This window comes from Myotis nattereri (assembly GCF_964212035.1).
Source record: "Myotis nattereri genome assembly, chromosome: 10".
Classification (NCBI taxonomy): Eukaryota; Metazoa; Chordata; class Mammalia; order Chiroptera; family Vespertilionidae; genus Myotis; species Myotis nattereri.
This window is the reverse complement of record NC_138085.1, coordinates 21,749,070-21,761,913: the sequence shown is the minus strand read 5'-3', so window position 1 is coordinate 21,761,913 and position 12,844 is coordinate 21,749,070. Positions and strand designations below refer to the sequence as shown.

General features: G+C 55.6%; 1 protein-coding gene across 2 annotated transcripts in view; it reads right to left on the bottom strand.

The window, feature by feature from the left end:
* CRACDL (CRACD like) overlaps window positions 1-11,122 on the bottom strand; it is a 112,814-nt gene extending 101,692 nt beyond the window's left edge. For both annotated transcript variants that reach the window (XM_081100658.1, XM_081100659.1), the window contains exon 1: window positions 10,990-11,122. The gene's annotated coding sequence lies outside the window, so the exon portion shown is untranslated. The remainder of the gene's footprint in view (window positions 1-10,989) is intronic.
* Between the last annotated feature and the right edge of the window lie 1,722 nt (window positions 11,123-12,844).

The following is a 12,844-nucleotide window of genomic DNA, read 5'->3' as shown; positions in this document are numbered from 1 at the left end:
CAGAGCCTTCTCCAAGGTCCGGGTAGAAGAGAGGTCTGGAGTAGCTCACGGTCCCTGCGTGGCTAAAACGACTGAGGTATCTAATGCTATGGCTCCGCTGTGCGATGGCACTTCACATGCCTTGTAAGCAGTGCCGCTGCTTGGGATTGCTTTTGGTGCCTGAAAGCTGAGAAAAATGCAGAACTAGAGAAAATTAGGCAGTCCTTAGTCATTGGAAGATTGGTGTTACTGGCCCTGCTACATCTTTTAAATGTGTCTTTGTGTTTGGTTACCTCTTTTATTATTATTATTATTGTTTTTATTGCTTTTTAGAGAGAGAGGAAGGGAGAGGCATAAAGAGATAGAAACATCGTTGAGAGAGAAACATCCACCGGCTGCTTCCTGCACGCCCCCTACTGGGGAATTGCCCTGACCAGGAATTGAACCTGTGACCTCTGGTTCATGGGTTGACACTCAACCAGTGAACCACAGGCATCCGGGTTGGTTACTTTTTAGACCACATTCTCTTCCTTCATATGGGGTGTTTTTTGTGTGTTGTTTGTTTGTTTTTTTGTATTAAAGTAGTTTTTTCCTAAAAAGAAAACATCTGGGAGTAGAAAACCACCCTTGGTCTCATCACTGGATAAAGCGTCACTGCAGAAGCGTTATGATCCCAGGCACCCCCTGGTGGAACCTGCTTAAATTGCAGGCAAAGTCCCCTGGAGGAAACAGCAAACTGCTAAAGGGCACACCCATATTTATGAAGGGCTACAAATATTAACTCTACAAGCATTGAGCCTTAGCTTTTTACATGCCAATCCCTGATGCACAATCATTATGTGAAAGTGGAATCAATATGATGTCGCAGACACGGGCAGGTTATTATATTTCGATATGTGTAGATGTTATCTCAAAGAACCTCAAAATGCATAGTGTCTTTCTGTTTATATATATTTTCCTCCTTGATAGAGCGCGAAAATATAATCACTTTCATGTGAAAGGCTTCCCAAATTGCTGGATGCTACGAAGGAACCCTCATGCTCAGAAAGACCAGGGCTTTGGGGGGAGAGCCCACAGCCTTAAAGGACCAAACACTGCGGCAGACCCTCCTGGACGCTGCGCCTTAAGGTGAATTCAGATGGGATTTCCGTTTGGCTGCCAGGGAGGCGCTTCCATGGTAACCTTGTACAGAGACTGTAGGTCCGTCCGTCAGAAGAGCACAGAGCTGCGATACAACAGCAGTGTTTATTTGGGAGCCGGGGAGAAACAAGAACAGATGATGTTTGGGAAGTCTCTGCTCCTTCAGCTGATCATGCTCACCAGGACCACACTCAGGCCGCCACCGCTGATCCAATGCCAAGTCAGGATCCCGGGGCAGCCCCCACCCGCTCAGGGACATTAGGGAACCACCTCCCTCTCCGCCCCACTTAGGTCTCCTTGGGTGGGGACTGGCAAGTCACCTTCACTCCCTCACCTCCAAGAGTGATAATCAGTTCACCTTTCAAGGTTACTCCAAGAATTAGCGGGATCATGTATTCCTTCAGTGCCTAATAGTGGCTGGGAGGCACACACGCTTAGGCCATTGGTTCCAAACCTTCCTTCTTCCCTCAAGTCTCCCTTCGGCTTTTATTCTCACAGACTGCAGCCATTTAACATTTACTCCCCCAGAAGGCGAGGAAGGGCTAATTACGGGCTTACTCTGGGCCCTGCACTGTTCACACCATCCTCCCGTTAACCCACAGCAACGCTCTAGGACCTAGGCCCTAGGGCCTAGGTGGCTGTGAGAACCACTCATTTTCGAGGCGGGAATGGAGGCCGTGAGAGGCTGTGAGAGGCCGCACGGCTGAGAACAGGAGGGCCGGGCGCTGCATCCAGGGCTCCCAGCCACAGGCCTTATTCTACTTCAACTAGGAAAGTGTTAACCAAAAAAGGGAGAGGTGGAACGTAAGGCTAATTTGTAATGAAATGTTTTGAACTCACGCTTGTATATCGGCCATGTCCACAGGAAGTATGGCCTTTGCTTCTCCCAACTCTGGGAGGCAGGCACCTCAGCATCCCAATGCGCAGAGGAGGAAGCGAGCCCAAGGCTGTGACCCAGGTCACCCCACAGCCTGGCCACCAGGGTGGATCCAGGTCGGCCCAGCCTCCCGCCCGTGTCCTCCCCCTGCCAGGCCCCCCTGTGACCTTCCCCTCCCTTTCCCCCAGCAGAGCAGGAGGGAGGGGGAGGGCTCTGCATAGACTCCCTGGGCGGAAGTCAGGGAGGAGGTCTCTGGGGGGAGCTGACCCAGAGTCAGGAGCCCTTCTGGTGGCCCAGGCCCTGTGGACGCTCCGGGAGGAAAATGTAAAGAGTGTTCACTCCCATCAAGTGATGCGGACACTTGCCACCATTTCAAAGTTAACAGTTCAAAACAGGTGAAATGCAGGTGACAGGAAAGGACCCGGTTCAAACCCTGCTCCACTGTGTACTGGTGACTTAGGGAAGTCCCATAACCTCCCTGGGCCTCAGGGCCCTCCTCCGTGAGGAATAAAGCAAGCACAGCACCTGGCGTGTTAGCTGACTGGAACCAGGGTAAAACCATCCACCACACAACGAGGAGAGCAGAGAGCTGCACCCAGAGGGGGGCCTGCAACCACAGAAACACCCGAATTCACAGTAATTATACACAAAAGCCTGTTTGAGGAGAACTATTGTTCACTAACTGACTGATGAACAATTGTAACTCATGAAAAAAACTGGCCACTAACTTAAACTTAGCAGGATGTTAACTCTTGCTTGCCACCCAGGCCTGGTGAGGGGGACTATTCCACATTCACAGGACACCGCCAAGGAAGGGGCAGGGGAGACAAGCATTTGCCAACGTGGGGAGAGCACAGCCAGGCTGCCAGGCCAGGTCCTCCCGCGGAGGCAGGCCCAGGGGTGGCTGTCACATGGGTCTGTGGGCAGGCCCAGGGCTGACTGGCACCCCGTGGTCTGGGGCAGGGCCGGTCTGCAGAGACCACCCCTGGGGCCCCACCACGCGTCTGCCTGCTTGGAGCTCAGGCTGGTGAAGCTCCCAATCTGGTTTTGCAGAGAAAAGCGTCGGGGCTCCGTCACAGAGCTCCAAGGACGACCAAAGGCTGATTCAGCGAGGCGGGACCAGGCCCACCATACCCCTGGCTAATTCGGTGGCTCTCACTCTGCCTGCATCTAATACAATGGTTCTCAACCTTCTGGCCCTTTAAATACAGTTCCTCATGTGACCCAACCATAAAATTATTTTCGTTGCTACTTCATAACGTAATGTTGCTACTGTTATGAATCTGATATGCAGGATGGTCTTAGGCGACCCCTGTGAAAGGGTCGTTCGACTGCCAAAGGGGTCGCGACCCACAGGTTGAGAACCGCTGGTCTAAAATGACATAAGAAGTACAAAATTAAAGAAGAGAGACAGGTGAGAAGCTCCTCCCACCTGGCTTGCTCACTGCCTGCTGGAGGCGGGGACACCCAGGACTCCACTTCCCGGCTTCCCTCCACATTACGTCCTCTTCTACCTAAAGGATCTCGCGGGAATCCTGAAGAGCCAGGTGCTGACCGTGCTGTCGACCAAGATGCAGGAATCTCACGGGGAAAACCTTGGTGTGAAAGAAATTATTTCAGGAAGAACATGCATGTCCGAGGAGGAGGCTTGTATATGCACAGGAAATCTACGGAGGGGATGGGACGTCGCAGGAACCAGCCAGACAAACGTGCAAAAGGGCACGACAGGGACGGTCACTGTCATCTGTTACTAAATGGCGAAAGGGTGAAAATGAGCTCCCTAAACGTCCATTCAGAGAGGGCGTGGGTGAGTAAGCGGAGGCCTACCCACCCGATGGCGCTCCTCACAGCCACAGGGGCTGCTGCTACGGAAGATTATCTAGGAATGTGGAAATGAGACTCAACACGCACTACTAATTGTGAAGGGCAACCCACAAAACAATCTTGATGTGCCCGCTTTTGTTTTAATTATTTATTATTTTTTAATCCTCACCTGAGGACATGTTTTTATTGATTTTGAAAGAGGGAGGGAGGGAGGGGGGAACATCAATGTGAGAGAGAAACATTGATTAGCCACCTCCCAAACACACCCCGACCAGGAATCAAACCCACAACCTAAGTATGTGCCCTGACCCGGAACCGAACCTGCAATCTCTTGGTGCATGGGATGATGTTCCCACCATCTGAGCCACACAGCCAGGGCGTGACCTTTATAATTGAATATATACGTTTGTACATATATGCATAGATGAATATTCGGGATAGCACAGGACATTTGGAAGATGTGCCCCCAAATGTTACCGAGGCACCTGCTCATGTTCTGGCCCCAGGTGTGCTGGACATAGAGGCTCTCTGTTACGGTGGCACCTGGCCCTGCGCCACACGAGGGACCAGCCAAAGGGCAGACTGGATGGAATGAGCCAAATCACCACCCTGGTCCCAGCCCCAGACGGCAGGCAGGCCTGCTCTGTGCCAAGTTCACTTTCTTCCTGTCCACAGCGGTTCCTCCTCCACCTAGAGATCCCCCGGGCTGCCCCAGGGCCCATGAAACACACCCAGTAATTTCACTTCTAAATGTGGTACCAGATAAGCCCTGCCTACTCAATTCCAAGTCCCAGATTTGCTCATGAAAGCCACAGGGACAAGATGACACTGGCCAGGCCTTGGAAAACGGATGACTCAGGTCTTCTGAGCGCGTGTGCGCCTATGTGAAGAGCCCATTTCACCCAGAGAGTATACTGGAAATGCTGACCTGTGACGATTTAAATATCTGACTTCCGACGGAGCATGCAGCTGACACCCAACAACCTTCCAAAAATACGTGACCAGTTCTATTCCCGTGGAAACGATCCCCGTTCACAGGGAATGAGTCACCAGGTGGAGTGGTGTGGCCGTGGTTCAGATGCCAAGTGGGTGGGTCTCACCTGCCAACAACCCCGTCCTCCTCCTTGCTCCTGGGAGCAGAGTCGGCTCAGGAAAGACCCAGGAGAAGTTCTTTGTGGGGAGGGCGTGAGGGAAAACATGAATCATTAAGGGACGGAATCAGGAAGGCCCTCAGGACTGGGAGTGAGGAATTAAACCCGGGTTAGAGAAGCAGGGGCAGCGTGGAGACGGGACCTCAGAGCGGCGCACTGCATGTCCCATGCGATGCAGGGCAGCGAACTCTACAGACTCAGGTCTGCGGAGAGGATTGTGCTAACTGAAATCAGCCCGTCAGAGAAAGACAGACACCATGGGATCTCACTCATATGTGGAATCTAATGAACAAAAATAGCAAACTAGAAACAGAAGCATAGAGACATAGAACAGAGTGACAGCTGTCGGAGGGGAGGAAGTTTTGGGGGCTGAGTGAAAAAAAAAAGGTGAAGGAATTAAGCCCCCCAAAATATATATATATATACCCCCCAAACACATAAGCACAAACAACAATACAGTGATAGCCAGAGGGAAAAGGGGTTGGGGAGGTGGGGGAGGGCAAAGCAGGGATAACAGGAGACAGAGAGATGCTGGGGCGACGGGCACAGGATGCCGTGGCCGATGACGTTTTGTGGAGTGTACACTTGAAACCTGCACGGTTTTGCTAAGCAATGTCACCCCAAGAAACTCAATAAAAAAAGAGAGGCCCGGGTCTGAGCCTGTGCCCTGCGGCGAAGTGTGGCCTCCACACCCACTGCCCCTGTCCCTGCCCCCGCCGGTGCAGACACGGCGCTGGCCACAGGCCGGCCACCAGACCGCGAAGCGCTGAGCGGAGACGGCCTAGCACCAGGCTCACAGCAGCACGTCTGGCGGGACTAAGGACCATTCTCCACGGTCACTTGTTTCCCGAGGAGCTGAGAGCAGAACCCAGCCTTGGACGCACACTTCGGAGTCCCTCTGCGAACCCGACGTGGGTGTGAACAAGCCACATAAGCCCGTGTAGACCTCCCGGCCCCAGAGGTCAGCATGCACCGCAAGCTCACCCAGGTCAACGGGACAATGGCTTCGCAGAAATAGTCCCAATCTTGAAACTGGTTTAAGGGTCTAATTTAGTGCTGTCTTGTCAGAAAACAGTCCATTCTGAGGAAAAAAGAGCTAAGGGAATGATGACTCTTACAAGCTATGATGTGCAATGATGACTCTGTTAAGCATAAATACTCAGGAGGCAGAGCACATGAGTATCAGAGAGAGAGAGAGAAAGCCGTGGAAGGGCAGAGGGGCCCCGAAGGTGCAGGAGGCCACGCACGCCCAGGCGGTCGATGTTCACAGCATGCTCACCGCTATCCGAAACGGTACTGAATATTCATAAGGTCATGCTCATGAGACTAAGCATACAGTTTAGGTCTTAACTCAGTTACCCACTGGTGACACCCATTCGGGCCTCTAGTCCAAGGCTGCTCATCAAGTCCTCGGCAAGCCGCAGAGGTGGCAGGACGGAGCTGTCCCCACGCTTGCCAGTAGGACACCTGTGTGTTCACTGGCGCGGCCCCTCCCATCCATGGCCCCACAGCTAGCACTTTAATTCTGGTTCCTCAAATCAGCAGGAAAAGCGGGTGCGAATGCTGCGAACCCCTGGACTAGGTGCTGAGGGTCTCCCACCAACTTGCACCCTCTCCTGCCTGTTACCTCCCCATCCCCTTCCCTTTGCTTCCCACTGAGTGTTTTAAATTGCACCAAGGGCCCTGGCTGGTGTGGCCCAGTTGGTTGGGCGTTGTCCCATGCACTGAAAGGTTGCCGGTTCAATTCTCCATCAAGGCTCATGCCCGGGTTGCGTTGTGGGATCAATGCCTGGGTTGCTGGCTCGATCCCCAGTAGGGGGCGTGCAGGAGGCAGCCGATCAATGTTTCCCTCTCACATCAATGTTTCTCTCCCTCTCCCTCTCCCTTCTGCTCTCTCTAAAAATCAATACAATATTTTATAAGCAAATAAATTAGTTAATTGCACCAAGGTCATCGCCCACCTGACACCTCCCAGTAGCTCTGCTCAAGAGCACCCTGTACAGCAGACTTGCTCCCCTGTGCAGACCCTTCATTGCTTTAGGTACTTTACTAGAGGCTGCTCACTGGGAATTATAATAAATGCTCTCTCACCATTTAAGAAGACAATGGAGAGGAATCACGGAGCTTGGGGAGAATTCAGGGAGAAACCACATAGCTTGGTGTATGGACCTCAGAGGGTAGGCAAGTTCCTGGAAGTTCTCAAAACTAAGACTTTTAAAAACCGGTCCCACACACCAGGGCCAGGAGCAAACAAATAACTTCCTGTTCCTCACCCTTCAAAAGGATCTTTTGTAATTTCTGTCCACAGGCACCTTAAGCATAAGAAAAACATTTGTGAGCCCTGCCTACAGGAACGTGCACAGGAACAGTGCAAGGGTCTGCACAGAACGAGTGGCCGACGCTGGTGAGGGGAGTCCCCGGTGGGTGGCCTGGCCAAACATGTCTCGTCTCCTGTCGGTGTGCTGAGCGCTCCCGTGGCATCTTCCGGTTGGAGACCCACTGAGCTCAGGATTAAGGGGTAAAGCACATTAAAGCCACACACAGAATCCTCAGGTAATTAACTCCTCAGAATCACAAACATGTCTGAAGGACCGATTACCTGACCAAAAGGTTTGAAATGATTTTCCAGATGCACATATTTTAAGAAAAACAGGATTAAATGAAAATGCCTCTGATCTCCACTCAGTTAGGAGAAAGCACCGGAAGTTAGAATGCCGTCCTCCCTGCAGGGGACACTAACTGTACCAGGTTTACAGCAACCTCGGCAAGGAAAGGGGCCAGCAGGGCCCCAGGAAGAGTCAAGACACAGCTGGGTCCCGGAAGGCCACTCTGGGCCGGTCCTTCTGTCTCCAGGGGTTCAAGAGTTCCTTCTCATGGGAGGTTCTCTTTCATCTCATGTCCTTGGGCCAAGACTTAATGTTACTTAAAGCCCCACCTCCTCCGAGAAGCCTTCCTTGACCACTTCACCTTCCACCCACGGTCAACAAAACCCAGGGCTTGGGTATTCAGCTTTGGGCCTCAAACAAGGCTGACTGTGTTCTCTGAGTAATTCCTCAGCCCCCTGAAGAAGCAATTATGTCTGGGACTCTTCTGTATTCCTCCATTGCTTTCAGGAAATGCAAGCACACAGTAGACCATTCTGATGATGAAGACGCTGCAGCATGAATAGGCAAGATGGTTTGGAAGATGTTAATCCACATGAAATTGACTTACTGGGCTGGGCTCAGCACGGTGTAAGCAGAAAGCGTTTGTCTTCTCCCCCACCCCCCACCAACCCTTCACAGCCCGGACTGGTTGCTCCAGAAGCTCCCCCACCCCAGCTTCCCAGCCTTTCTCAGGTAATAATTCTAGTGCACATTACCCAGGCTGGAGCCCAGAAGGATGGCGAAGGGGGGGGGAGGAGGAAGCTGCCTCTCTATTTTCCCTTGTTCCTGCCTGCACCAGGCCCATTTGGTTTCTCCAGGGATGGGGAACTAATAGAAAAAGGTATTTAATTTCCCTTTACATATCACAAGCAAAGCTTGGAGGTTTTGGCCCAGACCTTTACTCTAAGCCACATTATACAGAGGACAGAGGACCCAACCTGAGGAAGGTTCTTGCCCCCAGGTAGAAAAAGCTCTTCTCATATGGGGCAGGGGTGTGTCCTGGAGGGACCAAGCCCCTTTCCCCTTTGCCCCCGGCCTGGAGGAGGAGAGGTGATGGGGGCACAGAAACCCTGCGAGGCAGAGGGGGATGTGGGAAGCACGGGGAGCTTTTGTCCTGTGTCCTCCTGGGAACAGGAGACCACTCAGGACGGGAGGAATGGCAGCCCAGCATGGCTCCCACCGCCTGGGCGGGCGCTCAGGTGCCCAGGAGGGACCTGGACCCAGAGTGTGAGGACCTCAGGGCCAGGATGCAGGAGGCAGGTCCCCCGCTGCAGCTCACCCCGTGACACCCGCTGGACAACACTCAGTGGAAACAGGAGGAGGCTCAGGGCTGGGTGGGAAACTCACCAGAGGATCAGATGACCAACAAGAGGACACTTTCCCAACACCCTGATGTGACCGCAGCCTGCGCCCGGCGCCCAGAGACCACCCGCAGCAAGAAGGGACCCCAGGACCTGCACAGACTGAGAGGGTGACTCCCCAGGGACCGAGCTGCTTTAAACTAGCCAGTGACTGAGATAATATCACTTGAATTCGGTTCAGGAGAATCACAATCATGAGCTAGGTCCAAAAATAACCAAAGGAAGCAAAGTCCTTGGTTTAGGGCAGCAAAATTAAGTTCTTTTAAAACAAAACAAAGGTTGCACACGACCACTTGTAGCTGGTAAGCTCCACCCCTTCCATGATAAACCTGACAGGAAGCAGCTGGACGGATTCCAACACTCCTGGGTTGGGGGATGTCCCCAGGCAGAATTCAGGTGTCTGTGCACGACAAGGCTCCAGGCTCACCTCGGAGGAAAAGCAGGTGGCTGCAAGCTCACCCGGGCAGATCCAGGCGCGCGGGGCCATCAGGAAAACCCACCCACCCGGTGGGCCCCGCGCTTTCACACGCAATCTCTCATTTACCCCGGACAGCATCCCTGCAGCGAGCTGGCGGCCACTACTCCCATTCTGCTGAGCGGCCCACTGAGACTCAGCAAGCTTCGCCGGCCAGCTCCAGACGACCACGCTCAATGGCAGCACCGCACTAGGGCAGCCGCCCTTCAGCAAGCCCACACGCCTGGGCCCGCAGCGCCAGATGCTCTGCATTCGCTGTGCAGCAGCCACGGGAGGTCCGCTGCTCTGTTTTATGAAGGAGGAGACATGCTTAGAGGGGTGAAGAAACTTGACTAGCAGGCAAGTCTGGAACCGGGGTGAGCAAGTGAGGCATTCGCCCCAGGCACAAAGTGTACGGGGTACCAAGAAACTCTGTGAGAGCAATGTTTCAGGGCCGTGTCTTCCAACACCAACATTAACACAGAGCAAAGCCCGGAGCAGCGTCGCTTACTGATCTCCAGCTCCAGCACGGAGGAGCACAGCGCCGGGGCAGAGCCCGGCAGCCCGCCCAGCTCCACTCCCCCGCCAGCCCCAGCGGCAGGGACCTCACATGTCCCTGACCTGCGCTGTCCCTGCATGTTTCTCCTCCCTTTTAGGACCCTGACGGCTTAGCAGTGACCACCAAGCCCCACCATCCCAGGTGTGAGTGGGTGGCTGAGCTCCAAGGAGAACAGGGGGCCATGTGCTCGTTATGTAAATGAAGGAAGCTCGCAGGCGCAGGCTCGGGGAAGGGAGAGGGATATTTTAAGACATCAGCTTGAGAAGGTGCCGGGTGGCTCTAAAGGCTCACACAGCTGACTGTCTCCCGCTTGAAGGGTTTCCTGGCCCAAAAGCCAGTGTTCAGCAGTGACAGGACGCCAGCTGCCCGCCTGCACCGACACACACGTCCGATTCCGCTGGCGTCCCCTTCTCTTTGCATCTCAAAAGCCCCAGTTTGAGTAACTACTTAAGTTACCTGTGTTAACCTCATATAAAGCCTTGTCTGATAGGAAGCGTATGTTCAACAAATATTTGCTGATTAAAATTTTAAACGTTTCTTAGGTCAAACCCTTACTGCTGGCGTGTGCTCAAAACCCAAAACTTGTTTAACAAATACACCATCAACCCTGCATAAGGAAGACGGTGAATGAATCTGTCCACAATTCCTCCTGCAAGGGCCTTCGGCTGCAGGAGGCACAAATCTTTCCTGGACTCGCAACCCCCGCCGGCACGACCGGCGCCCGCACCTTTAATGTTCTTACCGCCTTACCTGCCCGGCTCTGCCTCTCAGGTCCAGGTGCAGCCCGTGAGCCCCGGGAAACTTCGGGGCGCAGCCGGTTCACCTCTTCCCTGCCCTGCACCGCCGTGGACCGAGCCCCAGGGGGTCCTAGGAGCACCGGGCGGGTGGCCCTGCCCGCGGCGCTTCCGCCCCCAGCGCGACGCCGGGACGCGACTCCAGCCCGCGCCGCCCCGCCCGCACCCCGCGCGCGGCGGCCAGCCCAGTCCCGGCGCCCGGTACCTGCACGGCCGGCGGCGCTGCCCGGGCCCGGGCTCCCCGGCCCCGCGGGCCCTGCGGCCGGGAGCGACGCAGCAGGTGGCGGCGGCCTCCCGACGGCCGAGTCCGACCCGCGCGGCACGTCCTCCCGCGGCGGCGCTCGCGTCCCGGGCGCGCTCCCAGCCCGCGCCGCTCGCTCTCCGCGCTCGGCTCCGCGGGGGCGGACGCGTTCGCTCGCTCGGCCGCCGCGCGCCTCCCCCGCCCCCAGCCGCTCCCGGGAGCGTCGGCCCAGGGCTCGCGGGGACGCGCGGGAGGGCCCCTGCCCCGCGCCGGGAACCTCCCCACCCGCCCGCGCGGCGGCGCTGTCGGGCTCCGGGCGGCCCTGACCTCTGCAGCCCGGGGCCACCTGAGCCCCGACGGGTCGGTCGCGCCCCCCGTCCTGGCGCCCCCGCGCGCCCCGACGCAGCCGCCCGTCCAAGGTCCCCAGAGCCGTCGCGGGTCCCCTGGGAGCTTCGCGGGTCCCCTGAGCACTTGGCGGGTCCCCTGGGAGCTTCGCGGGTCCCCTGGGCACTTGGCGGGTCCCCGGGGCCTTCGCGGGTCCCCTGGGCACTTGGCGGGTCCCCTGGGCCTTCGCGGGTCCCCTGGGCACTTCGGGGATCCCCTGAGCACTTGGCGGGTCCCCTGGTCGGGGGCTCCTGATCCGCCCGCAAAGCCGGCGCCCGCGGGCGGGGCGCAGGGAGTGGGCGCCCGGCGGGAAGGGCGCGTCTGACTTAGAGTAAAAGCTGGTGTTTCCTGACCGTGAGGTCCGAGCGTCTCCGGTTCATTAGGAAACTGCCGCCGTCCCAGGTGACTCATGGGGAGGACAGCAGCCGCGCGGCGCCCCTGCTCCGGGGACCCACGCGTTGGCCCCGGGGGAGGCGCTTTGTAACGCTCAGCCAACCCACCGGAGACCCGCGCCGAGCCTGGGGCCCCTCCACCCCGAACACGGGCCCCAAGAGCAGGGAGGGAAGATGAGTGCGAAGTGTCCCCGCAGGAACCAGTTCACAGGAGAGAAACCTTCATGCTCAGCCGAGAGACAACGCTGCGGTCATTGTCCCCCCAAGTCTGACCCGCCAGCGCTGTGCCGTGGGGGACCCCGCCCGGCGCTGGGTCTGCGGAGCTCTGCCCGCACTGAGAGCAGAAGCAGCCGCACAGCCAGGGGAGGGCCTCCACCCTCCTCCCTCCACCCTCCACTCTCCACCCTCCACCCTCCACCGTGGCTGCAAATGGGATCACAACCAGCATAGGCACCAAAGTCCCAAACAGAAGAATCAGAGGCCAGGAAAGAGGGAGAAACCAGCGCTCACTTCATAAGCAAATGTAGAGAAGCTCCCTTTTACATCTCTTATAGGATCCCCTTGGCACAAGCTAGTCCCTTAAAAGGCCCCTTGGGCAGGTAAGTGCTTTAAATTCTCTGTGTGAAAAGAGCACAAGTATACACTGAGTGGCCAGATTATGACCACCTGACGTTTGTAGGAAAATTAGCTATGATTTCCCGCTGAAGTTGCTAGAGGGCCAGATCATTATAAACGTCTGAATAGCACAACATACCTAAGTATCGTTGCTGATCAAGTTCATGCTGTCATGTTGATGGCGTATCCCAATGGAGATGGCTTCTTCCAACAAGACAATGCGCCATGCCACGGTGCTCGTATTGTGCAGGAGTGGTTTCAAGAACATGAGGGAGACTTTACCTTGCTTAGATGGCCCCACAATCACCAGATCTCAATCCCATTGAGCATTTGTGGGACGAAGTTAAAAGAGCCATCGGGCAGCTGGTTCCACAACCATCAAATCTCACAGAACTGGACAGTGCTATTCATCAGGCATGGTGTCAGAT